This window comes from Camarhynchus parvulus, chromosome Z (assembly GCF_901933205.1).
Source record: "Camarhynchus parvulus chromosome Z, STF_HiC, whole genome shotgun sequence".
Taxonomy (NCBI): Eukaryota; Metazoa; Chordata; class Aves; order Passeriformes; family Thraupidae; genus Camarhynchus; species Camarhynchus parvulus.
Window position 1 is genome coordinate 726,656 of NC_044601.1, and position 22,463 is coordinate 749,118.

Below are 22,463 nucleotides of genomic sequence, written 5' to 3' on the forward strand. Positions count from 1 at the left end.
TGCAGGGTTATTATTACAGTTCGTGGCTGCGCTCCGCCTGCCCCCCCCCCCCCTCCGCGCTGCGCAGCGCGCTGGCCGCGCTCCCCGCCCGGCCAGGCTGGCCGCCGCCCAGGGTGCGGGATCCCCGCGGCCCGGAGCCAGCGCGCCCCGCTCCCCCGCAGCATCGCCCCGCTCCCCGCAGCATCGCCCCGCTCCCCGCAGCCGCGCTGCCCCGGCGGGCTCGGCCGGCGGCGGGGCGGGCGCTGCCCTGGGGCTCCCAGACAGCGGGGGGAACGCGGGGCTGCGGATTATTGCAGACTAAGCAGTCTGGCGCTGCAGCATCGTGCGGGGGGAGGCGGGCGGGCAGGGGGAGTGCGTGTGCCTGTATGCGTGTGCGTGTGCGTGTGTGTGTGTGTGAGTGTAAAGGGGGGCTGGAGCTGGCAGCTGGCCACCTACCATCAGAATTAGCTCATTGTTCAATATAACCAGCGCTGGCAAGCAAAACCCAGCCCGAGAGAAGGAACGGGCGGGGGGGGGGGGGGAGAGGGAGAGACTTTCCCCCAGCCACCCCCACCCCTTTTTTCTTTTTTTTTCTCCGAGGCTGCACTTTGGAAGAGGTGCAGTCATTCTTACCCACACCCCCTACCCTCTCTCTCCACTCCCCCAACTATAAATTCCCTTCTGTAGCATGCTGCCCTTTTGTAATCCACATTTGTGTTTCAGATCATGTAGAAAGGACAGAAAGTGAGCAGGGAGCGGGGGCTTTTGTCTGTAAGTATATACAATTCCAATCCACAGAATTTAATTTTTTTTAATTAATCCCCTTTCTCTCTCTCTCCCTCCCTTTCCCCCCTTTCTGCTTTCCTCTCTCTGTGATTCTCTGTTTCTTTTCATTTCTTTTTGATTTCTTTCTGTCCTTAGCCGGACTTTGCTGCAGCTTGGCTTTCCCCTCTCGGTGCACATTTCCAAACAGGCTTTTTAAAGGAAAATGAGAAAACGTGCAGTGTATGTGTCTAACTCTTTGTCTTTGTGCTTTAAGGCTGGATTTCTAGGCAGAGGATTTTTCTGCACACATGCAAGGGGAGATGAGAAGTGATTTTCTAAAATGTTTTCCTTTTTCTGGGTTTTGCACTACGCAAACACCAAAATGCATTTTTGAACCTAATGCACTTGGCTTTGTTAGAATGCGTGCAAGGCTCTAGGACAGGTTTATCATCTCCTTTCTTCTCCCTTGTAAAACGAATCTCCCTCTTCTCCGCCCTGACACTGGATTCCTCTCAGGCTGCTGGGGTTTATTTTTAGAAAGCAGTCATTCTTGCAACAGCCTTCTGCATTTTTGCATGTGCAGCAGTTAAATTTTGGGTGGTTCTGTTGAGAAAAAAAAAAAAAGGCAACAAAACAACAAAGCCGAAACAAACCATGTTTTGCTGAACATGTAGTGACATGCTACTTTTTTCAAACATTTCTGTGTATATTAATGGATATGTGAATTTGCAGTTTTAAATCCAATATGTATGTGTGTTTGTGTAAACATATGACTCATACCTAATTATATTTCATACATACATGCTGTAGGTAAGAAATATGTAATCAGTAGAAGAGAACTTGTAATTTTTGTTTCTATAAAGAAAGCTGATAAAGGAGATATGCTACAAATTCAGTCCATTAAGACCGTGATAATTTAAGGTAAATGAGGTAGGACCTACTCTTCTTTTTTTTCTCTCCCTGTTTAAAATAGGGGGTGTGTGTGGAATAGAGAGAGGGAGAAAACTGGAGGTTATGTAATGCAGTGCCATTTCCAAAAATACCTACTCTCTGGGCTGTTACATTGTGTTATACTTGTTCCTTGATTGCAAAAACCCACACTTAGTAGTATGCCTGGGAACAATGGACCACAAATTACAGTAAACATAGACTGACAGGTTTTTGTCCTCTTGACTGATTTTTACCTGTGTTAAACGTTACGTATAGGACTCTTCAGAAATATACCCAGTGCTAAGAATAGCATAGGGTTCTGCAAGTCCAGGTACCAGGGATTCCTTTGTCCTATATTTAAGCCTACAGACCACTGAAGTGCAGAGATGCATGATATATAAGCATATGTGTGGTTAGAATAATTTGCATGACTTTAATCTTAACCACTGAAGCTTATACTTGGTTCACCCACTGTTATGCTGGCGAAAAAAAACCCTCTTAACTATTGCAGCTGTTTGAATTACTTTTTTTTTCATTTTTAATTTTTTTAAAATTGTTTTCAGATTGTTCTCCTTGTGCTACTTGAGAGAAACTGCAATCCCAAGACTTAACAGAACCTAAAAATGGTAAGAATTAGTTGCTTTAGCAGAGTATCAATAATTTTTTGTGTCATTACAAACCTTATTTCCCTCTTCCCAATACTCATTTATAAATAAGACCTTTATATGACATAGTTTTTGAGGCTATGGGGACTTGCTATACAATAACTGATGTACTCTGAAAAGCTCCTTATGTTGGATCTTTTATTTTCTTGCATTTTTTGAATAAAAATCTGAAATCCGTCTCTGTGCAGTAAGGCTTATTTAATTGAAACAAGAAATATTTAAGTTATTGTGAAAAATACACATCATAACACATGTAGCAGTACATGCAGACAAAACAATATCCAGTAATGCCAACACTGACACCTTTCTCCCAAATAGAAGAAATAGGTCATTGCACTTTGTAAGTGAAAAAGATTTAATGTTAGTCTGTCAGGGAAGTACATAAGGTGCAACCTAAATTTTCTTATTAGGTTAACCTTCTGAAGATACACCATTCTTTGTGACACAGATCTGTTCTAGAAAAAAATGTTTAGGCCTCAAACCTGACTGAACTTACAGGCACTTGTTTGGAATGTGTTTAATGAACAACAGCCTCTTTCCTTCAGTTCTAATTGTGTTTCTGTTTTTATTGATTGAAGACCATTTTTTATATTCTGAGATACCACTGCTGACAAGCTCCTGATTTTAAGGATATGCATGTAAAAATGGTATTCTCTGAGAAGGAGTGTCTCAGACTCAGGAGGACAAGGGTGACTGTATTTTTTCAGAAAACATGCTCAAAGTAGGCAGATTTTGTTCAGACAGTTTTTCATCCTATAGCATTCTTAGTTGAGGATGCAGCTATCTCAGGATCATATCTAAATACATGTGCTGGCAAAAAAGTCATACATTTTGGATGCTACAGGATAAAATCATTATCAATGATGTTAATGTTAATTAGTATTGAGCAATGCTTTAAGTAGAATTGCATAGGATGTACATTAGCACAGAATATTTTTCCTCAGTGTGAGGTTCTGAGGGACATACTCTTATGAAGATTGGGCTAATTGCATTAATATTATCCCTGTCTGGTTCTTTGGGGTTGTTTTGATATGGGGGAGGAGTGATGATCAAAGAATTATTAAAATAAGCAGATACGTACTCTGTTATAAAGGCTTTGTTTTTGGCTCCTTGTTTTATATCATTTCTATCTGCAAAAATAAACTTGCAAATTCTGGAGTTTTAGTCTATTCTGGAACCTACTTTCATCAAAGTGCTTTGCTCATCTGTGTATAAGTGAATAGATGGGGGTGGGGAATTAAAAGGGAAATGATTCACTTAAACTGTGAATAGAAATCATGCTAAAATACATGTTGTTCACACACTGTGGAATATTGGATAAGGCAACTGTTTTCCTACCAACACCAAGGTGACAATCAGCCCACATTTTAGATGTTATGCAGGCTGCTCTGTGCAATGTATGCCTATTATGGAACAAAAGATTATTTTAAGTTTAGTTAGGCATAAAATAGCCACTGATTTCTACCAGCAGATGGTTCTATAAATCTAGCAAGGTTCCTGTAGTAGTCAGTTTTATATAGAGCCAGTCTCTGGGCCAGAACATAAAATACAACTTAAAGCTATCCAAATGCAAAAAATAAAATGTTGTTACCCACCTGTCTAGTCCCATTGTTTGCTTTGCAGTGTAACATAAATACAAACCTCATTTAGCTGTTTTTAAAAGTTTCCCTTCTTTTTTTAGATAAAAATTAAAATGTACTATTAGGTTTTACCCCAGCTTGCAAGGATGTTTAAGATGTGATACTTGGCAGAATCTCTTCTCCTACCACCACCCTTTTCCCCCCCTGTGTTTCACTTCTGGCACACTAACACTGAATGTAATTCTAAGTCAGACCAATGACATACTTTCCTTGCAGTAGTGGACACACTTGTCTTTGGCATATTTCTTCTTGTGTTAACTGCAAGTATCTCTCTAACCATTCTAATTTACAGGAAATACTTTTTTGCATATACTTTCTACACACTGAAATACATGACAATGAATATGCTTACTTTGTTTTAATATCACACTATATGCAAAGGCTCTACCCTGCTCTCACTGGTCAGTTAAAATTTAGCTATTGTGTTTCAGAAGACTCAGATAGATGTTAAAAATTGGGGGGAAATGGCCTTCTTATTCCCTTGCCAGTCTGAAAGTTCATTAATTATTTAGCTAAGCTTACAGTAAGATTTGAAATGACTAGAATAAACTTGTTCAGTGAAAACAGATGAGTTCTTGGTTTAACTTCGCTGTCTTGCTCTCTTAGTTTCTTAATTTTCTTTTCTCATAAAATGTCTCTTGAACATTTTAAACAGTGAAAGCAAGTTATTTAACACATTAGTTTTCAATGCTGCTTCTCATTTTCCTGGACTTGGAATTAGAATTACCTGATTAATTAATCATTCTATCTTGCACCTGTTTTGTAATAATATCCTTAATTTTAAGAGGAACAGAAAAGGAGAAGAGTGCACTTTCTATTATTATTATAATTTTAACTCATGGACTTTTTAAGCCATTTTAGACAAGAACATTTGCCATTTGAAGATCTGTCCTTACTTCTGCATAACACATTTCCTTTAAGTGTCTACCTGAAGGAGGAAAGAACCTTTTATATTTATGTACAATGTATAAAATCCTGAGGTGACTTAAGTGGTCTTTTAATTTGAAATGCTAGAACTTCTATATACTACCTTTGTGGCAAGTGCTGAGTGTTATGAAATGCAAACTAAAATTTTACTTAATATTAACTAAAATTTTGGCTAACAAGGGGGGAAACCAGTTCTAACTAAAAAATAATTTTGAAAAAGGAACTAGTTTTAAATTTTTTTCTGCCACTTCCAATCATTGAAAGTGATCTAATAATTTAAATAAAGGAACATGTTAGAGCAGGAGTAAGGAAGTCCTAATTCCAGTTTTCTGTGACCTCAAAGAAGGCTCCTGCCAAAACCAGAAAAGGGTAGGGTTTTGTGTTGTTTGTTTTTGTTATGGTAAATATTAGTTTTTAAATAAAGAAATCAGATCATCATTTTAGACAGTTAGAGAAGTAGTCTGTTTATTTGCTTTCAGAGCACTGAGGTGTGTCCTTTTCTCTTTCTTGTGGATTTAAAGTTAAGTTCTGGGAGCTCACAGTGATGGTGCTTAAAGAATTTAAACTAACAATGTTAATAAATGTGTATATTAGTAAACAGATCCTTAAGAATTTAATTTTTACTTTTCTGAAAGTAAACAGAAGATAGTGTAGAGCCAATCATTCATTTTCTCCTGACTTGCCACAATGAGATGCCATTTCTTACTGGTGGGGAGTCTCTGGGCTGGCTGTTGTACAGTATAGCTGTGTCATCGCAGAGCAAAAAGGCTCTGGAAGTAGGTCACTTGGGCTGAATGCTTCCTGTCCTGCATCCTTGCCTGAACTGCATCACTTCTGAGGTTATTCTGTCATATTTTGTCATTTACATGCCCTGCATTTTATAGTCTTACTTGGAGGAAAAGAGAAATAGGGGATGATGACCTTTATGGGTGAGAATGGTTTGGAGAAAAGCCCTTCTTTTTTAAGTCAGAGGGAAAGAAAAGACAGCCTGCATTTGGTTGAAGAGAAAATCACCATCCCATTTAGTTTTTTGTTTGTGTGGGTTTTTTTCTCCTAGTTTGTAGAGAAATATATAATATCATTTACATTAGGTGAAGATATTTCTGAAGAAAATTTTGTGTTTAAAATTTCATACCAGTTTAACCATCACAAACCTTTTTTCAGGAAGTTACATGCAGGTATCTTTACACATTCTGTAATTTTCTGTGCCCCTGGGCTGGAACAGCTTTTCATAATTTTAGGATTATTTGTGGAGAATGGAGCCTAGAATTGGTCTGGCAGAGGCAGGCATTATTTGGAAGCTTTTACATGCTCTGAGGAAAATTTTAAAAAAAGGCAAAAAAAAAAAAGCCAAGTAATGAAATGAGACATTATGCTCAGCCTATTACTCGATACACATTGGAAAAAAGCAGCTCTTGGTCTGGCATGAGAAAACTCATACCTGGTTGATTATTCCCAAGCCCTGTGCTGGAACTGGAATTGGAGTCTCCTTTATGGTAAGTCAGAGCCACACAGAACCTGCAGGACTGTCAGACCCCCTTCTGTTCATGTATAGCATGGCCAGAATTTGGTCAAGAGAAGTAATTGTGAGGGATGGAAGCTAAATAGTTTTGGCCATCTGAACACGTATATTGTGCTTTTTTATTATGCTTATGTAGTGTGCATGTTATACATTGTGTGTAGTTTGCACAGTGCTGCTTGATTACTGAAAACTCAGGGAGAATTAATGCTTTTCCAGCTTTCAAGGTTTATAAGCAGAAATACAAACCAGTTTTTGCAATACTTCTGTCAAGCCACCTGTTCAGCTGAGCAGAAAACAAACCTTTACTTGATTATGGGTAGAAAAGCAGAGTTTTTAAAAAAAGTAATTTTTGCACGAAGCTATAGATACTGTGGATATTTCAGTGGTAGAGCTCATATGCACATGAAAAGACAAAAGCTTTTTATATACTTGTTTCCACTCAGTCAGAAACATGCTCTGGATGCTAAAATTTTGCTATTCTGCCCCAGCATACTCTATCTGAACCAAACTGTGTTGACACATGGAATGGGAGGTTTATGTAATACTAAGTCCAGGAAAAATCTTCACTATCTTTTTTCTCAAAGGCTGAAATTTTGGAAAATCAGAAATAAGGATATACATCTAGTAACACTACAGATATAACATTTTTTTTTAAGGCTTGGGATCTAATGCCATCACTAATAATATTTTTACTTTTTTTCTGACTTTGCTATACTACTGCTTCATAACTGAATTCTGATCCTTGTATATGCTGAAGAGATGGGCAAAGGAGGACACAATAGTTCTAGAACAACTTTATAAACATAATTCAGCTGGCATCACTGACAGGGACAGGATATTTTAATAAAAATAGTTTTATCTGTTTGTATTTTGGTTTTATTTCAAATATTTATTCACCTCATTAAACTATATTAATTGAGGGCACAATCTTCAAAGGTGAAAAAATATTATTTCCAAATGTTTAATGTAGAATGATGGTATGAATTGCTGTTTGAGTGTTACATGCAATTCTGTTTGGCCTTCTGGTCTGGCAAATTCATAGTAGCAGTGCTGAATGAATCCTTGTGTACCTGTTGCTGGGAGGATTCCTGATGTTTCCTTCTGTAAATACTGCATTAAAATAAACAAACAAACAAGTAAAAACAACCCACCCTCAGAATAAATAGGATTTTCTTATCCTGCAGGAAGAAGTGTCTCTGGAATAATTTTGTAAACAGCAACCAGATTATCTCTACTGGCTTGGCATACTTAGGTGGGAGCAAGTTAAAAAAAAGTTCTAAGAAATCTGTGCGTCCTCGCTGGAGATGGTAAAAGCCTTGGCTTAATATACACATTATCAGAAAGAACCCCTGGCCTCTTCCAGCACTGGTGTTTAGAAGGCACACTTTGACACCTCATAGCTACCTTAGAAAGGTCAGGTTAGAGAGGAACAAATCTTCTTCTTTGCTTTAAAATGACTGTGAGTCTGTGATAAATCTCCATCACAAAAGAGCATGAGTTTACACAGCTCCTTAGATGAGCCCCAGAACCCACAGATTTTTTATTACTTTCAGCCTCCAGAACATCCATTATACATTTTGTGCTTTTGTGTCTGGAGTAGCACTCAGCTGCATTACTATCTGCCCAGTAGAGGCTGGTAATAGGGAGGCTTCAGGTAAATGTACTGCAGTGCTTTCAAGCACTTGTTAACAATCAGCTGCCCTCATTACATCTCTTTTAATGAGGTAAGCAAGGACTGGCTCTACAAGGTGGTTCTCTCTCCCATTTCCAAGAGCATGGCTTGGGCTTTTCAATACTTGCCTGCAAAACGCTGCTTGGGCAAGGGGCTGGCACCTCCTGAGCGGAAAGAAGGGCTCTGCACTTGGGGAGCTGCATCCCTGGCTGGATTTCTGCTGGTATTTTTGGTATGTGGGAGAAAAGCTGTTGTAGTCCAAAGCAGTCACTTGAGCCTTCGGTAAGTTACAGCATTCAGGCCATTATTTAGAAAACATATAGGAAATTTTGAGAAATAAACACTTATTTTGGGAGACTGCTTGGTGTATACATTTTGTGCACCCCAAGAGTGGAGGGCCAGGTCTGGGAGGGCACACAGGAAAGGTATTATTCTGGTCTCTGTTCCTATTCTTAACAGTTCTCTACTGGCCACTGTTCTTGCTGGATTTTCCCTTAAGATCAAAACTTGATAAAATGAGGACATTGGACTAAATAGACTCTTTGGTCAGCCTCTGACCATGCTCCTTTTCTTCCTCCTCTGTAGCTCAAGTAATTTGTCCATGTTATGTATGAAACTACTGAAATACTACTATGCATCCTTTGGTTCAGAATCTTTGTTGCCAATTTTTGTTGTGTATCCACCTCAGTTTGTAACATAAGACTTGCTTATGCATCTTGTTCTGCAGTTACCATTAAATGTAGGTGCAAATAGTTACTAACGAAGCTCTACCTTATTGCACTTGAAGAGCAAATTACAAACTCCTCTGTAATTAACTGAGAGCTAAAGCATTATTTAAATTCTCAGCCTTATTGTTGTTGTTTTTCTGTCTGTTGCATGTTAAGTAAAACAAAAAAAATACTGTGGTACAGAGGCAAACAAAATAAATATGTGGGGTTGTACTGGGTTCTGAGTTAGGTTTTCTGGATGGCTGATTTGCTTGTTTTGATTTCTCTGATGTTTGCAGTTTTGGAGAACACAGTCAGAAATTTACTGGAGGAACAAAGTAATTTGCAGCCATTTTATTACTTGATGGAACTTTCCACATAATATGCATTTGTTTTTTATTTTTTCCGAAATAAATGTATTCTTTCTCTTTCAAGGAGTGCAATACGCTGGTAATAGTTTACTCTTAGTAAAATTCATTAATTCAGTAAGAAGTTGGAGGAGCATTTATGACTGTGTTCACTTATTACTTATTACTGCTTAATTTTTTTTCTCTTAGTCTTTGTATGCATGATAAATATTAACAATATTTTGCAATGATTTTTGCGTATTAATGAAGTAAAAAAGCAGCATGACACTTGCAGCACACAAGTAGGATTGATCCTTACTGGTGCAGAAAAGTGAAAATTTATTCCTAAAAATTGCATCACATTCAGGTGGTGTGGAGTGGAAAGTTAGAAAGTGTTTTCTAGAACTAACCTCATTCAATCACCTATGTTAGAATACAGCTAAAGTTTCTGTAGAGGGGTTCTTACTGGATAAAGAAGTGTGCAGAAGTCTTATTTGTAAAGACACGTATAAAACATGCAGCCGGTATATGGATGAGGACAGGAATGAGTCCCTTGAAGAAGCTGATGCAGATAAGCCAGGGTAGGAGACTGCATAGGAGCAGATTCTTCAGTGTAATCTCAAGAATAGATGCTTTAAGAACAACAAAGAAAACAACAGATGACAAGAGGTTTATAGGAGAAGCTTTTCAAGGTCACTTCCTTATGCTGTGTAGGGAAGGAGCAAATGACATCCTATTCTGTGAAATCTACAGAAATTGCAGAAGAGATGCAAAAGGACTACAAAAATCACCAAATACCTAATAAATAAACTTTGTAATTCATTTGCAGCGTGGAGAGGGGGATGCAAGGAAAAGCATACTTGTCTCATTTAGGCCTTTTCATCTCTATGTGGTTGTGACTTTGAGTCATCAGATGGGGAGGAATAAAAAGCAGCAGTAATATCTTCCCCATGAAAAGGCAAAGACATCAAAAGATGCTGATGCAGAGAAGTCAAAGGCAAATTCAGGTGTACAGCTGTCTTGCCATGTTCTGCTGATATATACTGTCAAGTATTAATTATCATTGCAATGGCAGATAAAGTCTCACAAAGGTGTGCCACTTGGAGCAATCCCAGCTGCAGAGTCATGATGTAACTCTTCATCAGTTCTCTCAAACCATTTATCAAACCTTTACTTTGTGGAACTAACCAAGTGAAAGAAATGTAAATTATTGGTTTTCCCCACTGGTTTTTTTTTTTTTTTTTGATCTTGGCACTGATGTGAAAACCAGGGATGACAAAAAACCTGCTGCCCTGACAGCATGAAGTCAGGTTATTTGGGATGACTGTCGCTGCACCTCAGGCAGAGGCTCAGACTCGTGATGCAGAGACACTCAAAAATGCAAACAAGTTCACAAACTTGTTAAGCCTCACATCTGCTAAATCACACATTCACAGCATTTTAAAATTATTAAGCTAAGGTAATGAAGTTGCACTTTAACTTGGGCAAGTTTGGTTTCTGCTGTTTCTGCAGGGAAATCTTCCTCAGTAAGCCTGTTACAGAATCAGGCTATCACAACAGCAGCCTCCCATTCCATCATGAGTACAGCTTCTTAAATATAACAAAGGCTCATCAAAACTTCAAGGACTCACTGAAATAAGGAGTAATGATGAGTACTCTTGATGTAGCTTTGTCCTTGCCCTCTCCAGAAGATCTAGAAAATAAAAGCTGTGACTGATAGAATACTTCTATCCAACTAAACTCTCAAAAAGCAGCAACCATTCAACTGACAGTTGCTGTATTTATTAAATCTTGTATGCTAAGTTAGGAACACAGTGGATATTTGTATTTTGTACTTTAATAATGTTCCCCTCATAGTCTTAAAAATAAATTGCTGAGGATGGGAGCATTAGTTTATCCCTTGCACTGAAGCAAAGGCTTTGATCCTAGCACAAGCTTTCCCTCCAGTTTGGTTTAAAAAGAATTAGTGAGGTTTTCATTCACAAAATTATTTATTTAGTGTTCGAGCAGTGGTGCAGTAAGATTGTTTATGTATTTGGATTGTGGTTGTTGGATGTTGGTTAGAAAGAAAATGTTTTACTGCAGTGGGAGGCATTTGGGGGAATTGAAAAGTACATGGTAGGATGTGCTGTGAAACGTACATCTACAGCTCAAACTAGCTGGCAACTAAGAAATTTTAAAGAAATGTGGGTACAGAAATGAGAAGCAGTGTTCCTCTTTGCTTATACAGCCCACTCTCAGGAGGAGAGTGGCCTCTCTCCCTTCCTCTGTTGTGGATTAGGGACAGAGGGCACTCAGTCCTCACAGCTGCACACTGCTGCAGAGAGAACGTGCACACCTCTTTCTGTCCTTCTTTTTCCCACACACCTCTTATCATTCTACTCCCATGTTCCTCCGCATGTGGCCATCTGTGTCTGCTATTACACTGCTAATCCATATAGTAAATATTTATCTTATATTGTTTTTCCCTTTCCTAGGCAGAATTATTGGACATGGTCACCTTTTATTTGGAATTAGGATCTACAGCACTTGTCATCATTTCCTTTTTGTTTTCACTTCCCCCTGCCTCAAAATTGGTTTGTAAGACAAAGAGGTTACCTGAAGCTTCTCTAAAAGGTGGCTGCTGATTTCCTCAGAGCAGTTGCTCTTCAATAAACTTTTAGTTAAGAAATCAAGAGCGCAGTTGAATACCATTCTATGTCCTGAATAAGACTTGATTGCAAGAATTCAGTTGTGGTTCACATGGGGGAAAAAAGGAAAAAAAATCTTAGAAAAAAAATTACAAGGATTTTCTCAATTGTTTCTTAGCTATAAAAACCTTGGGAATGCTTAACAGGGGTATACTCATTTTAGTAAGTTTAGCATGCCATAAATCTGGGGGGGTTTTGCTGTTGATGGATTTATGTGAATGTTTGAAAGATGCTCTTAGTGAATAGGAATGAAGAGTGGATACCAAATCAATTTTAGCATTTTGATGTGACTATTAGAGCATGTTAAGTTCAGCTCTGTTAAAAGTGTTTTATATATCTGTTTTAAGGCTTGGCAAAAGACTATACTCCTCTACCACTCTTCTTTAAGAAAGCATGGCTTAAAATGGAAAAAAATCCAGGAATTAGAATTTTGAAATGTCAGTAAAACAGAGCAAGAGCAAAAGAGTTTCTCAGTCTGTTGGACAAAGGACTAAAGTAGACTCTGCTGGTTTTTAATCCTCCTGGTTTGAAAAAGCCCAAGTTGAAACAACCCAAAAAACTATCAGTACTTCTGGAATCAGAGAGATCTGGTAAACAGACTAGGCATTTATTTGCCTCCACTTTTGCTCTTCTGTAATATTAAATTGCATTATTTGTATCTTTTCAGGAGACTGGAGGCTACAAAATTGAAAACATAGACAACCCATAATTCCCAGTTTTCAAGTTGGCCTCAATGTTTAAGGCAGAGCTGCATGTTGTTGTGCCTCAGGTAGCTCTTCCCACATCCGATGGTTCATGGATGAAGCTTCCTGGCTTTACTGTCTGGCTAATGAGGATCAAACAGTGAGGCTATCAGTGTGAGTCAGCATTATGCAGACTTGCAGAAACTGTACTTTTCAATCCACCCCTAAAGCTCAGTAATTCCGTTCCGAGTCCTGATACTTTGGTTATTTAAGCCAAGCCTGCACTTGCATAACAGTCACACAGGAAGTACTAAGAAATGAAAATTCGGTGTGTTTCAATGGAACCATTTATTTAGCAGTGTTTGCTTCATGCTAACAGCTGGAATGTTGTAACCCTTACATCCCACTCTGTAATGGAGCGTTGCTTTCCTCTCTCATAGCTCATCTTGCAACATTTATATCAGTACTTTCGGGCTGCTGTAACTGAATTAATGTTCTATGTGTTTTTCTAATACTCCAGTTACCAGTATATTTGAACTTCTAAGTAGCTTCTGCATTTATAAAGCACAGCAAGATGTCATGGTTTGTTTTATATCTTTTTTTCTTTTTCTCCTTCTGGTGAATTACAGCAAATGTAAAGTGGACTTCTCTACACCAGCATCTTTTTTTCCATTCCAGAATCTTCCTCCACTTGGCCAGATTCCAAGCCATGATTCTCCAGCCTTTCAGCATTGCTCCCAAGGCAGATACCTAAAATCCTTTGTCCATTCAGGGCTCTGGTACAGTCACAGCAGAACAGTAACTTTATGTGAAATAGGTCCATGCAATTATTATCTACCAATATGGGCCACAGTATTTGTTTTTGAAGAAGAAAAAAGGTTATTATTGATTTTTTTTTTTAACAGATAATTACTATGAAAGATCATTTGGGGCCTATGGTGGGTATTCTGCAGGTGGTGGTAGGTTTTGGGGTTTGTTTTTTTAAACCCTGAGCATAGTTGTGAGCTCATCTTACACTTTACAGCTTTTCCCTCCTGCCTCATTCCCAAAATCCACCCACAAACTGCAATTCCTCCAAGTTTTTATGAATTTAATTTGAGGAATCCTCTCTTTTTCATCTAACTTCTGGTGCTTATTTTATTCCTATTAGGTTTCTAATAGGGATAACACAGCCCATAGTCTAACCTAAATACATCTCAGACTCCATGGAAAATATACACGTTTGTATTCATGATAATGACTAATTCAGCATTCTGATGCTTATGTGATCCTCCCATATACATTTTGTATACTTTGCTGGTGTGAACAGCATGTCCTGCAGTAGAGCTGAACTCCTACTGCTATTTCCCACCACAGAAAGTATGACTACACAATAAAATCAAGACATAATTGCAGAATGAATAACAAGTGATTATAAATAGTGACAGAAAAGCTCAGAGGTTACTTGGTATCTTTCATATAAGTGTTCAAATATTCAGAGTGAGCGTTAACTGAATTCACAGAGTGCCCTATGCTACACATTGGTTATTTTATGTCAAATACATCCAGAGAGCTGAACTGACTTGTCTGAGACCTCAGATATGAAAAAAACTTTGCTTTAATCCATAGAAAGTACTGTTTGTACTGCAGAAAAACACAGGAGAATGCACAAAGCAGGCACTGCCTTGAGCTCTGTGTTTTAAATTTCTCTTCTCTGTTTTTGTCCTCTACATTATAGAAGAATTCAGTATTTTCTATTGGGAAGAGGATTTAAATACTCTTCCAATATTTTCTACAGGATAGAATTAGTCCAGTTGTGACAGTTAATAAGTCAACATGCACCACCCCAGAAATGAAAACTTTTCTCATGTTTCAATATATGCACAGGAGCAAGAGAATGGGTAAAACAGGCCCAGCATTTACTTAACTGACTGTGAAAGTTTTGATTTCCAAAGTGCAAACAAATCTGAATGGCGTAGTTTATAGTGGCTAGCTCAAAACAGTGACAGTTTGACATCCTGGCATCATGCAGAAAGAGTTCAATTCACCCAACTCCAAGAGCCCAGGAGAAAAATCCAGCGAGAAAATAAATTTAAGAATTTCAGCATTGTATGTAACTTGTACCTGACCACTTTGGTGTTTCTGAGACTGAGATTAAGAGATATTCTGATCTTCATCTTGAGCCTGAGAGGTATCATCATGATATTTATTCACTTTAACCTCTACTGTAGTCAGTGCCCAGCTTTGGATCTTACCCATTTTACACTGAAAAATTTTCCTGTGGACATTGTAGGACAGCACCTTAACTGTTGAATCCTGCTGCCAGCTACTTTATTGTATGTGTTTTATAATGTGTTGGAATTTCTTTAATGTGGAAAATCCAGGGAGCTAACAGGGGGTTCTAATTGTTTCAATGATCTTACAAAGGTATGCATTCTAGTTCACCAGTCATTGTGAAAGGACACCAAAGGTGTGGTGCTCTTGCCACCTACAGTCATCAGCAAAGATAATGAACTTCGTTAAGCAGCCCTTTGCCAGTGACCTGTGGCAAAATGGAATGGACAGATTTTCTTACAATATCCTCAGAAAGTTCATTAGTACAGACATGTTCTATAAAGAATTTATTAGAGATATTTAAAAAAATACATCCTATACTCTTTAAATTAATTTTTTTAAAGTATCTGTTGAATGCAGGCAAACATAAAATAAAATAGTTGGAATGCTCTAGAGACAGATGTTGTCATGGGTACAAAATATATGTACTAAACATTAAACACCCTGGGCCAAGCTCTACTGACATTAGACTTGTTTTAGTGACGTGGAATGTCACATGGACACCACTGCATTTAATGACTCTCTCTTTTTAGTAAGATCTTGTATGTATTTATGTCATTGCAGGTTTATCAGCCAGGTTCAATGATATGGATAAGCCAGAAGATCTTTCCAACCAGCTGTGGGGATGGGGGATTTCCAAAGGTAAAGTTATTTGTATATATGTAGTATATATTATTGTACATATATATTATTACATATATATTATTGTATATCTGTAATTTTTTTCATATAAGAAATAGTTTGCTAAGATGAAAGTTTTTGAGAAAAAAAAGTTAAAATTGAAAGTTCAATGGATTTTATTTTACAACCACTTCAAGAAAGTAGCCAGCACTCCTGATTTGATCACGAGTCTCATGTTGCTCTGTTTTTCTTAAAGCCTTGGCTCCTTCCACCATGCAGTTAACTGAAGAGCTCAGTTTTCATTTTATAATTATGTTTTTAGCCTTCAGGCTTGCAGAAAACATGGACTCTTGTTGGCTGCACACCAGAAGGAAAACATACTAATTTTCAAAGGCTCGTATTTCTTAAGCCTGTCTCTTGATTTTACAAGCTTGACATCTGAGTTTTGAATGCTTAATTTTGGCAATGCTTTCCTAGCAATGCAGATGAAAAAGTCAATGATAATGCAGCAGGAGGAACCAGGTGGTGTTGCTTATCTTTTATTAAGTATCTTGCTTGTGGCTTAGCTGGCTTGAGTTACAAGCATACAAAGCCTGGCAATTTTCATCTGAGTTTGACAAGTACCACATACAAAGGCAGGAGATATGGCTCATCAGACAGCATTAATAAGATTTTATTCTGTTACCATTACTGGTTTAAAAATGTGAAACTGGACATGAAATTTCAGTAGTGAAAGATAAAGATTATGCAGAATCACAGGATGTACATGTTTTATTTTCATATTCCCTTTCAATTACTGGCACAAGCAGGTAAGTAAAGAAGAGAACACATGGAAAATTGTCTTGTTTAAGTTTCAGTTAATAACTAGGCTTGTGCTCATTGCTAACAAAACTCTGCTATTGTTCCATATGGATAACACTATATTTTCCTCTACTCTTTTTCCTCTACAAGGGAACTTCTAAAGTTTATAGGTGGGGTATTTGCAGCCTCATGTGCCAGCCTGCCAGCCTTTAAACTAGCATAAATGGCAGTACTGTGATTCTCAGCATTCACAGTATTCCAAAAGTTCAGCTGAGAAGACTGGTAGCAGTGCCAGAGCCTGATTAATGTGCTCTGTAGGGTCAATCTTACATCAAATGAATTTGGTAATTTTATGAATCAGCTGTGTGTTAAGTAGATGATTTTTATTCAAAATGTTAAGTTAGAAGCTTTCAGTAAGCTGTCATTCATCATTAAACAAAGTTTCTCCTAAAGCACAGGAATGAAACTGTGCACTATGTGCAGCATAGCAACAATGCTGCATTATATCGGATTTATGAATAGCTGTGGGTTTATGCTGTACATAGTTTAAAATAAAATGTTCTCAGAAAGGATAACGGTTTCTCAACTAGCCAAAACATATTATAAATCTTTTTCCCTTTTAAAGTTACTGGATTCCTGCTTTTAAAATACAGTTTTTTTCCTAGCCTTTATGTAATTCTTCAGAAGATATTTGGCATGTGCTAGTACAACAACCAGTTTTTAGAACTAGCTCCAAATTTTATTTCACAATTGACATTCAAAAGCAATTTCAATATTAATTGCACATAGTCCAGCTTCCAGCAGAGAACTATCTTTAACAGAAACTGTGCATCTTTGGAAATTTTTTCATTTGTACTATAAAATTAATTAGGATAAATTGGTGAAAAAAACTGCAGAAAGTTTTCAGTTGTCCAGATGAGCACTTTTGTCTACTCAATGCTAAATAGCTTGAACTTCTGAAAGTATAAAGTAAAATACATAGATTTTTTATAACTATTATTTGAGATAAAAGTGGGGTGGTTTTGTTTTTTTTTTAATTTTATTTTCATGCAACAAACAAATATAAAAGGCTTCAGTTCTTAATGACAGTTTATTTCCAGATGTAGAGGGGTCACATGAGACTTTATATCTCATGATTGTATGGCAGGATTTCAGGACTGAGATTGTTTTCACAGCTGAAAAGGAACTGCCCGACACAATGCTTTTGGAAATTTGCCCAGACCTTTGGTCTGTGTGGTGTGCCTGTTTGCATGTGTAAGTTTCTAGTTTTCCCTTTGTATCCTGTAATGATACACAAGTAGCAAATTTAGTAAAACAAAAATAAGTAAAAATATTATCATGAGGATGGAATTTTCTAGAGTACTTTGAGGAAACATGTTTGTGTAGTCACTAAAATATAAATGTTATTTTCTCATTTTGAAATTCTTGCAAAATACCCATATTGGCTCTAGCAAATATACGTTACAACTCCTTACCCTTCTGCATATGTACTGACCAAATTCTTCTCCTTTCCTCCATTTCTTGATGCCCCAAAGGAACAGGTCACCAGCTATTTCCAGGAAGGGATTTTGCTCTGTACTCAGCCTGAAAACTGCTCCTGTGTGCAGTGCAGAACCCCATGGGGAGTTCATCTACCTAAAAAGCAGAATTTATCCTGTACACTGTGATAAAGACAGAGGGAGACCCATGGGATGGCTTCATTCCCAGCGCAAGTAAATTCCCAGCAAGTATGAACATCCCAGTGAAGATTCTGGGTTTGAAGAAAGGAAAATTGCTGAAAATTGCACTTTATTGATGATTGAGAAACTGCCATGTGTTTAATTCCTAGTTCAGAAATTCACATCAGAAAAAAAAATGAACTTGGAGAAGATAACTTTAATTTCTCAAGCAAAGAGAGGTATTGAGCTTATGTGACAAACACATCCTAAACAATATGAGCAGTAAAACACCTTTACAATTCTTACCACTTAAACACAAAAACCACAGATTTTCTTTTTCCTTATCTTAAGCTAAACAAATTATTTTTGTTTCAGATCCCATAGTGACATTTAATCATGTTCTTAGCCTTTAGGCTTCATTCTGAGGCCTTAAAATGAAACATATATTTAAATGCTGTTTAAAAACTTTACTGAATAGGCACTATTAAAATGTGTGGTTAACAAAGATCTGAGGCAGCTGGCTCATATGGCACGCCACTTCCTTACCTGCTCAGAACAAGAAAACACTGCAGTGTTTTTAGTGTGGTCTTTTTGGTGGATTAATATAGAGAAGTGACTTAGTAGTGTATGTTGGTTGCTTAATTAGTAAAGTTTTTTAAAAATGAGAGGTCTAACCTGGAAAAAGTTCTCATAATGTTAAGATGATATTTCATAAATAAAATGCACTTTCATGTTGGATCTTCTGCATTTTTTGCTGCTGGGACACATTTGTTCATGCCCACGTGAAATGTTTTTCTCAGATGCTGGAACTTAGTGGTTTTCAAACAACCCTTTGTTCTCTGTGGCATCAGGTGCTTCAGTCATGTTTAGTAGATGAACCAAAGCTAGGGAACTATGGAAACTTTAGGATGAAAGAAGGGAGCACCGCACCAGACAAAGCACAGCTAATACCACTTTTTCTTCTCCACAGGGAAATCTCCCCATCTCGAAGGAAGTGAATCGCAAGAAAAGTGAGGCGGAGGGGGCGCGCCTGGCTCCAGCAAGTGGCTATGGACAACATTTCACCAAAATCAATTACCTCTACTCTTTTTAAACATAATTTCTCCATTCGTATTGCATATGATGTATGGGTTTGATGAGGTCATGGTGTCATATATTGGAAATTGTTTCTGTGTAAATCATCAAGTGTAAGAAGAAACTATGGGACTCTGAGCCTTGCTTTAGGGAATAACAGTGGACAAACGTGTACCATAAAAACTAGTTTTTAACATTCTAACTCAAGCGAAAGCTCTCAGAATTTCACACTGTGAATCCATGTTTACAAACATTACAGGTGGGCCCTCAGGCCTGGTTCTACCACAGCAATGTCTTTCACTACTCAAACTCCACAGCTCACACACAACCGGTAAACCACTCTCTCCATTTCCACCAACCCAAACTGCTTCTTGCAGAGGCTGAGAGTCCCCCTTTTTTTTCATTTAGATGTAACAAGCCTAGTAGTTTATTTTCATCGATTGTCTGTATATCTCTATATTTTATCCATGTACTCTTTTGATGTATAGAAGTAGTATGAAACTCATGGTTTCCTTGTGGTAAGTGATCGTGATGCTGCCACGGGATTTGAGACACTGATGAATGGTGCTATTTTGGACTTTAAATATGCTCCTTGGCAAGGTAGCTCTGATGGAGTTATTTTTTATTTCCATGTTCTGAGAGGGTGTTGGTACTTTGTTTTTCTGAATGTTGTTCTTTAGACTGGACTGACTTGTTTACTTGTGTCTTCAGTGTGGCTTTCTTATTCAGTGCTGTAGGTGAGTAACTACTTATAGTGTACAAGTGAGGAACTGATTCCCTATCAGTGTCCACTCACAAACATGCAGTTATAGTGGGAGCAATCACAAAACTGTAATTTTCGTAAAATCTCCCTTCTGACTCCTATCCACCTTATGGAGGAAGATGAGCAATAATTTTCCACCAACTTCTCAAAATCTCTTGATTTTTGTCTTTTTTTCTTACAAGCCTTTTTTAAAGAAGGGACAAGTTTTAATGTCCTCTTCAAATCCATAAACTAGGGGATATAGTAAGAAAAATACAGCAAATTTCTGGGAAGAGAAGTCCTAAAGGGGAAAGAGTACATTTCCACAGTACTGTCAACATGTGGAATTTACATTTTTGTTCTTGCTCCCAAACTACTATAAATATAAAATAACACAAACCACAAAACTAAGCAGTATCATCTACTCATGGAGTGTTGTTGTGTTAGACACAGTCTGAAAGCCCACCTTAATTTTTTATATGATTCTGTCTTTTAGCTATTCCTTTTACAGGGCAGGCCTTGTTCTGAACTGTCTTAGCTTCTGACTGTTAAATACCAATGCATGCACTGCACTTCTAGATTTCTTTCTTTTCCCTACCTTCTGTATCCCTTTCCTTGTACACTCACTTTATTTTCCAATTGAATAGATACGTCTGCTGTGCTGTATATAGAGCAAGAAGTAATATTCAGCAGTTGTGGCATTTATGTATAGTTGCAGTTGTGTACTGCTGAAAATGCAGGCTTTTGTAACAATGTGATCTTTAATAATGCAAGTACCCAATGTATTTTAGCTATTTTAGTAGGATTTGTTCAATAAATATGCAAGCTCTAAGGGTAGCTGTGATGTGTCTCTTTCCTTATTACAATAAGGACAGGGTTCCCGTTACCAGTTGTTTTCACCTGTTCTTTTCCTGAATCCTGAGGTTTGTTTCAGGAATATCTGGTGAAGTAAAAGGTAATTCCTTTTGCTGCTTGCTAAACAATAGCTATCAAGATAACTTAAATGCCAGACCTGGATCTGGGAAATGATAGCTCGCTGGACAATGGCAGTGGCTTCCCACACTGCTGAGTGGCTGGGTCAGATGTGACACTCAATGCCATTTTTAGGAGCCCCAGGAGGACACTCTGGGGCTGTGCATGGCAAATACAATATGTTTCATTTTCTACTTCTGGTAAACTGAATTAAAAGATTATTTCCCTTGTGTGGTAATTTGGTTTAAAATAGTGTTGATACAGCCCTCTCTTAAGCACAGTTCTTATTTTTATTTTTTTTAAATTGGTAGAAAAGTAACACACACATTGCTAAGATTTAGAGCATATACTGGTTTCATAATAGTATAGATATATTAGAGGCAGAGATTATATAATAGACACTGTGATTATTAGAAACTTGCAGAATAAGCAAAGATGGCATACACTTCTGCATCTGCAATAGTCGCTGTGGTATACATGTAGTATCAGATTCATAAGGTTTAAAAAAAAAAGGAAAAAAGGTATAGCTATTAGGCATTAAAAAAGGAAAAAAAATTATATGGCCATTTTAATAATGCCCCTCAGATTGAATGCATATATTTGCATATTTGGGATGAAGTATAAAATTATATAAATGGAATTATTGGGCAAAAAAGCACAATGTAAATGTCTCACAGTCACTTGTTGCAGAACACCATGACCAGCTACTTTTTTACCTACCTCATTAAATAATAATTTCTGAAATAGACTAGTAGAGTATTTTGAAAGCATTATGGTCAAACAAATTGATTCAGGAAACACTGGTTCCAACTTCAGACCTTTTTATAACATATCATGGAGAATCTAGCAAATCAATATTTGTCCCTCAGCAAATCAAGCAAAAAAAAAACCCCAAAAATGAATTCTGAAAAATAGAAATAGTAATGAATTCTTGCTTTCATAAAGCATTTTAAGCTACACAGACAAAATCACGGATTAGGAACTAACTGGTTTTACCATTGAGCATCATATTTTAAATGAAGAGTAGGGCATAATGGTATGTGTTGTCAATTAAATTCCAATACTAAAAAAGGTGCATCATTAATTACCAAATGCAGAATACATCAATCCTTACACTTAAGATTTTGTGCCACTAACAGCATCCTGAGGATGTGTATTAAAAAATCTGATTCATATTAATAATTGCATTCATTGGAAGTTAGCTAAATTCTGTCTGCAAGCGTATAAAACATATGGAAACAATCATAAAAAATTTCAATCAATAGTACTTTAGTACCAGACTCCAATTAAATTTCTACTATTAAAGCTGTACTACCATATTGCAAAAGATAAAAAATAAAATTAATATTCTACATAGGAAGTTCAAACAGAAGAAGGAAATTTAAATAGAATGGAATGATCCCAGATCTGTCTTATCAGCATTATGTTCTTGTGAGTGTAAAAAGGAGCATGAGTATAACCAGCAAGCCAAGTGAGGTAATGGTGTAAGACCACTCAGCAATAGCCCATGATCTATGTGCTAAGGCACAAGACCCCTTTTTGTGGCCCTTCACACCCGTGTGCACTAAGGTTCATCTTGAGCTCTGCTGAAGTAAGAGGAGAAATGCAGGAGCTTTGGGCTTTGCTGCTGCAGCCATGAAGACATAACTTACATTCCAGTGCAGAGAAAACAAGGACCAGGAGGAGGAAAAAGAGGGGAGGAAAAAAAGAAATAAACATGGAGAGAAATACAGCAAGCACTTCAGCACAAATAAG

At 37.5% G+C, this 22,463-nt stretch overlaps 1 long non-coding RNA gene across 1 annotated transcript; it reads left to right on the forward strand.

The window, feature by feature from the left end:
* The first annotated feature begins 477 nt into the window (after window positions 1-477).
* LOC115915107 lies at window positions 478-20,573 on the forward strand. Its single transcript, XR_004061483.1, has 4 exons — window positions 478-750; window positions 2,238-2,300; window positions 15,405-15,482; window positions 18,891-20,573. It is a non-coding gene; the product is annotated as an uncharacterized LOC115915107 (long non-coding RNA).
* The last annotated feature ends 1,890 nt before the right edge of the window (window positions 20,574-22,463 follow it).